Below are 6,606 nucleotides of genomic sequence, written 5' to 3'. Positions count from 1 at the left end.
CTGGGCTGGATTCGAACCCGCCACTTTAGGTGTATGTGGCTGGCACCTTAGCCACTTGAGCCACAGGCGCTGAGCCACCTGGCTATTTTTTGTTGTTGTTGTCATTATTGTTTAGCTGGCCCAGGCTGGGTTTGAACCCGTCAGCCCCAGTGTATGTGGCTGGCACCCTACCCACTGAGCTATGTACAATAAAAATAATTTTTCTCCTAAATACACAGAAAAAGCTACCATCTGTGACTTTCCCCAATCTATTAAGATATAAAGAGCTCTAGTCTGGTCTAAGACTCTCAGCTTTAAAGATCACATTGTAGTTATGAGAATGTGTTCAAGTCCTACCTCCATCTTTTACCAGCTCTGTGATTATGAGCATAATTCCCTATTAGGGAAATGAGGTTCAGAAGCAGAATCAAGCTCACAAGGCTGCTGAAGTATTACAGGAGAGAGATCATACAAACCTCTAGCTAAAGTGAGCTTCCCTGCGTTTCTTGGTGTAGAATGCCAGAGTTTCTCTGGGCCAGGGGTTCACCTTTAGCCAGTGTTAGCATCACCTAGGGGGCTTATTAAAATATCCATGAGGCTGGGTGTAGTGGCTCATGCCTGTAATCCTAACACTGAGAGGCTGAGGCAGTGGATCTCTTGAGCTCTGGAGTTTGAGACCAGCTATGTACACCCGAGGTGGCGGGTTCGAGTCCAGCCCAGGCCCGCCAAACAACAATGACGGCTGCAACCAAGAAATGGCTGGGCATTGTGGCCGGCACCCGTGGTCCCAGCTACTCGGGAGGTTGAGGTAGGAGACTTGCTTGACCCCAGGAATTGAAGGTTGCTGTGAGCTGTGATGCCACGGCACTCTACCCAGAGGGGCAGCTGGAGGCTCCTGTCTCAAAAAAAATACCTCAGTGGAGTCTGAGACCAGCCTGAGCAAGAGCGAGACCATCTCTACTAAAATAGAAAAACTAGCTGGGCCTTTTAGTGGGCACCTGTAGTCCTAGCTACTCAGGAGTCTGAGTCAGGAGAATCGCTTGACCCCAAGTTACTGTGAGCTATGCTGATGCCAAGGTACTTCAGCCTGGTACAACAGAATATGCATCAAAAAAGACCAAAAACAAACACACACACATATTATTGGGCCTAACTATGAGAGTTCCTACTTCAATAGGCTTGGTGAAGCCTGAAAATGTACATTTCTAATAAGTTTCCAAGTAATATCCACGGACTGTATTAGGAAAATTACTGCTGTAACGTATATACTTAGAAGTAGAATTGCCAAATTGCTTTTCGGAGTGGTTACACCAACTTACACTCCCACAATAATCTTTTTAAAACATCACGCTGCTCAGATTTTCTATACAAAGGGTGTCAGGTCCAGCAGGCCTATTAAAAACTCCTATATCTGGGTGGCACCTGTGGCTCAGTGAGTAGGGCGCCAGCCCCATATACCAAGGGTGGCGGGTTCAAACCTGGCCCCGGCCAAACTGCAACAAAAAAATAGCTGGGCGTTGTGGTGGACGCCTGTAGTCCCAGCTACTTGGGAGGCTGAGGAAGGAGAATCTCCTATGCTCAGGAGTCGGAGGTTGCTGTGAGCTATGACTCCACAGCACTCTACCAAGGGCAATAAAGTGAGACTCTGTCTCTAAAAAAAAACAAAAAACAAAAAAACCCCTCCTATATCTGAAATGTATTCACCATCGCTAAACCACTCAGTACTGTCAACAAATTTACCTCCTATTCTAGAAAACAAGGCAAATGTTACCTTTTGTCAAATACAGACAATTTCTGACAAAATTAAGATGGCACATGAAAGACACAAGTTTGAGAAACTCTGAAAATGTTATTAGAGAGCAAGGAAAGCGGAGATGATGTGTATCCCAAGGTACAGCTTGTCCTTTCTCTTTTTTTACTAAATGTAAAGAGCAGTATTATAAAACATGTAACTATTTTGCAAATCAGGCCGAAGAGCATAAATTCATTTACCTTTCTTCCCTCCTTTTTGTCTAAGGGAGTATTTGTAACATACAAGCCTCACATACAGCAGGTCAGCCACTTGATTCAATGCCATCTCCTCCTTCCTTACAGTTATGAGAACTTAGGACCCTAAACAAGTGTCTCAGCACTTGGGTGAAGGGAAGTAACATCTCAATCATATGCAGAGTAAAAGGAAGGACCAACCCAGAAACATGACCTGCCTAGGTTTGCAAAGCAAGTTAATGGCAAAAATCAGTGAACCCAACACTCAGCAAATCCAGCTTTAAATATTTTGAATTATTCTCATATATTGTTAAGAATATACTCTGGTTCACTTCTTATTTTAAAAGATAATTAAAACAAATTTCAAGATCCTATAATAATTCCTAGGTCTATTCCTTGAATAACTTTCTCCAACTGTATACAGTCAATCCTCTGTATCAGGGGTTCTCAACCTTCCTAATGCTGCGACCCTTTAATGTAGTTCCTCATGTTGTGGTGACCCCCAGCCATAAAATTATTTCATGACGTAGCAATGAACTGTATTTAAGGGTCGTGGCATTAGAAAGTGTGAGAACCACTGCTCTATACCCCTGGGTTCTCTGCCAGGGATAGAACCAACCACAAATAGACAACATTCAGAAAAAAATGTTTTCACAAAATTCCCAAAAGCAAAACTTGAATTTGCTGTATGCCAAGTACTATGTTGAATCCACCTGGTTACACTGGTATTACAAGTCTTCCAGAGATTACTTAAAATATTATGGGAGGGAGGATACAGGTTATATGCAAGTGGTTTTATCCAAATGCTACATCATTTTATTTGTATCAGAGACTTGAGGACCCTTGGATTTTGGTATCCAAGGGGGTATACTGAACCCAATCCCGACAGACACTGACAGATGACTGTTCTACACTGAATCACGGATCTAGGAGGGCGACCTCCTCGTCTTACTGAGGGGAAGACTGAGGCCCAGAAGCAGTGACCCATCAGATCAGAAGCCAGTCCTCTAATTTGTCCAATACTCTTTCCACGATCCTGTGATGCCTCTCTCCTTCCACATTCGCGTTCTTCATCCTCACTCACCAGGTCTTTCTCAACAATTCTTTGCCCATACCCAATGAATTAGAAGCTCTTTTGAGATGCTAACATTTCAAACACGTTAAAAAAAAGAATAAGTCTAGGGAAATTTTCCTAGTTAACAAAATACCACTTGTTCTCCAAGAAAGTTGTTCTACTTGGATTGCAAGAAAGTCTGTTTGCTATTTAAGGTTAAGAAAGTGAAAATAAAAGCATCCTTACTCAAAGGAAAAATGTCAATTCAGAAGACTCTCCTACTGTGCTGATCTGGTTCTTCAGCGCAAGGTGAACTAGGCACTTGTCTCAGCAGCACTGTTATTTGTTGTTCAGAATGAAAAGCCAGTGAACTCTTGGGACACTGCCAGAGAGGCCTGGGAAAAAAAGAAAGTCCTCAGATTTGTGAATAGCTGTTTGTATCTTATTGGGAATGCCCTGATCTGAACTGCATAGATAACATTAGCGCGACTGCCAGGGAGGAAAATCTTTACTGGACAGAGAAAGAGGCAATGGCTGAAGGGACTTTCAAAGGAGAGATTTGTGAGCACCTTTCAAGACAGAAAAAAAGAGAAAGTCACATGTGATCTCCTCTGTAACATAGTCACAACCAGAGACTACTTGAACTGCAAAGAGTGAAGTTTTAGTCACAAAGAACACAGCCCTACCTAGTGTTCAAACATTCAATCAGAACTTTTCCATTCCAAATGTCCAGGAGGTTTAACTCATCTGAACAGTCACTGCTTACAGATGAAGAACTGACGAACCCTAGAGCCACGTGAAACCTCATTCATTATGGATTTGCTGGACTGTGAGCTCTTTGAGGACAAGCAATGCGGTGTCTTATTTTTTTATTCCACTGGCATACACAGAGAATAAACTTGTTTGTCTTTTGAATAACTAAATGAATAGCTCAATCTTTGCATTTCAAAGGCTAGAGGCCCAAACATTTGCTCATAGCAGGGCTGAGCCAAAAATCACGCCCAGTTTTGAGAGATCTCTTACGTCAGAGGAATTTTTTTATCCACAAAAATCAATCAATAAAGCTACAAAATGGTGATGGTTATACAACTCTGTGGATATACTAAAACCCATTCAATTATTTGCCTTAATTGGTTTAACTGTATGGTATGTAAGTTGTATCTCATTAAAGCTTTTATAAAAAAGGCTATGTTACTAGCAATGTATCAAAATAAAATCCTCTTAACAAAGTGGCAAAAATACCACTGCATGTTAATGTGGATGCTTTAAAAATTCAGACAGAACTATCACTATGCTCTAAAAACAATGTCAAATACAAAAATCCAAAATTATATCAGATTGATTAGGAAAATGACTATTTATATTACCTCAGAGGTTTTTTTGACTTAAAAAAGACCAGTCATTATGTTCCATTGAATACACTAAATTCAGCTCGGCACCTGTGGCTCAAGTGGCTAAGGTGCCAGCCACATACACCTAAGGTGGCGGGTTCGAATCCAGCCCAGGTCCACCAAACAACAATGACGGCTGCAACCAAAAAATAGCCAGGCATTGTGGTGGGCGCCTGTGGTCCCAGCTACTTGGGAGGCTGAGGCAGGAGACTCACTTGAGCCCAGGAGTTGGAGGTTGCTGTGAGCTGTGATACCACGACACTCTACCCAGGGGGACAGCTTGAGGCTCTGTCTCAAAATTAATTAATTAATTAATTAATTAATTCCATGGTTCTCTACTTGGAAAAATATTAGCAAATGACTCAAAGTTAAGGCTGTACTAGAAATAAAAAAGGGTATATCCTCAATTACAACGTAAGTTAATGGTAAAGTACGATAGAAATTTACACTCAACTTTTTCCAAAAATGTCCATCTTTTTAAACAAGATACTGCTTTATATTCCTTTTAAAGACTTAAATTGCTAGTGATTGAGAAATTCTATTTCAATTTGTAAGGTCCAGGATAATTTTGAAGCTTTAGACAGTATAATTTAATGTAACTCCTTTTTAAAAATACATAAAGACAAATAATTCATACTTATATTCTTAAAATTCTTTAAGACATTTACCCATTTTTCTTTTTTCTTTTCTTTTTTTTTTTTTTTGAGACAGAGCCTTAAGCTATTCCCCTGGGTAGAGTGCCATAGCATCACAGCTCACAGCAACCTCCAGCTCCTGGGCTCAAGCGAGTCTCCTGCCTCCGCCTCCTAAGTAGCTGGGACCACAGGCGCCCGCCACAACACCTGGCTATTTTTTGGTTGCAGCCATCATTGTTGTTTGGCGGGTCCAGGCTGGATTTGAACCCGTCACCTTAGGTGTATGTGGCTGGCGCCCTAGCCACTTGAGCCACAAGCGCTCAGCCTACCCATTTTTCTTATCCAAAATGCTCCCACCCTTTCTTTTCTTTGGCTTGTTTATCAAGTTTGATTAATCTCTGCTGCCACCTAGAGGTAAAAATAGTTTGTGATCATAAGCTTTGAGAAGTGATTTCCACAGAGTGGGAGGGAGAGTTAATTTGCCCATTTATCATTTTCAATTTTTTTCCCATTTATATGTTCAACATTTCCAAATAAATTTTAAGACAGTCTAATTTTCTTGGGTTAGAAGCTTAATAAACCTGAGGGATAATCATTCCTATCAATATTTTCTTTTTTCTTTTTTTGCAGTTTTTGGCAGGGGCTAGGTTTGAACCCGCCATCTCTGGCATATGGGGCCGGTGCCCTACTCCTTAGAGCCATAGGTGCTGCCCTGCTATCAACATTTTCTGATTTGTTACCTGGTTATTAGTTATCAGGTGTAGAAAACAAGAAATTTATCTATACAATCCATCATATCATCTAATTAGATATGAAATTATTTCAGTAAGACTATCACATATAGTGAAGTATAAACATCTTAGGAGTAGAGTTTAACACATTTTTGTTTTTTGGTAGAGACAGAGTCTCACTTTACCGCCCTCGGTACAGTACTGTGGCGTCACAGCTCACAGCAACCTCCAACTCCTGGGCTTAGGCGATTCTCTTGCTTCAGTCTCCCAAGTAGATGGGACTACTGGTGCCCGCCACAATGCCTGGTTATTTGTTGTTGTTGTTGCAGTTTGGCTGGGGCTGGGTTTGAACCTGCCACCCTTGGTATATGGGGCCGGCACCCTACCCACTGAGCACAGGCTCCACCCAAGTTTGACAAATTTTTACATGTGCATATGCCACTGCCCAGGTCAAGTGTTTCTGGATATTTTAATGACCAACATTAAATTGTATTACAGTGTATCAATGAAGAGATTTTTATGACAAGGGTCAAGTGAACTAAGACTATATAAATCTGTAATTTTTCCCACAGAAGGAGAAGCAGCATATCACTGTTAAGGGAGATGCATGAGAACAATCGAAGGACCCTCGCCTGGAGCTTGAGACCTCCTGACCGCACGTTTTCTTGTTGTGGGAAGTATGTGAGATTAGGAAGGGTGGCAAAAACAGTTCTTAAACTATGTGAAGACCCTCTCTCAGGAAACAGACAGTCTATCTGGAAAAAGGGTGCTATCTGCAAACACTCCTTAAAAGTTTAAGTCAGTCCCCCTCCTTTTTTTTTTTTTAGACA

The 6,606-nt window shown here is 41.4% G+C and overlaps 1 protein-coding gene across 2 annotated transcripts in view; it reads right to left on the bottom strand.

Annotated features, from left to right (window-relative positions):
- TAMM41 (TAM41 mitochondrial translocator assembly and maintenance homolog) overlaps positions 1 to 6,606 on the bottom strand; it is a 53,486-nt gene that overhangs the window by 38,584 nt on the left and 8,296 nt on the right. The window contains exon 3 of one of the 2 annotated variants that reach the window (XM_023516983.1): positions 3,266 to 3,414. The exons of the other annotated variant lie outside the window; for it this stretch is intronic. The gene's annotated coding sequence lies outside the window, so the exon portion shown is untranslated. The remainder of the gene's footprint in view (positions 1 to 3,265; positions 3,415 to 6,606) is intronic. 2 annotated transcript variants of the gene reach the window in all.

The sequence above is a fragment of the Otolemur garnettii genome, unplaced genomic scaffold, assembly GCF_000181295.1.
Source record: "Otolemur garnettii isolate 467f Iridium unplaced genomic scaffold, OtoGar3 scaffold00101, whole genome shotgun sequence".
NCBI lineage: Eukaryota > Metazoa > Chordata > Mammalia > Primates > Galagidae > Otolemur > Otolemur garnettii.
This window is presented reverse-complemented; position numbering and strand designations above follow the sequence as displayed.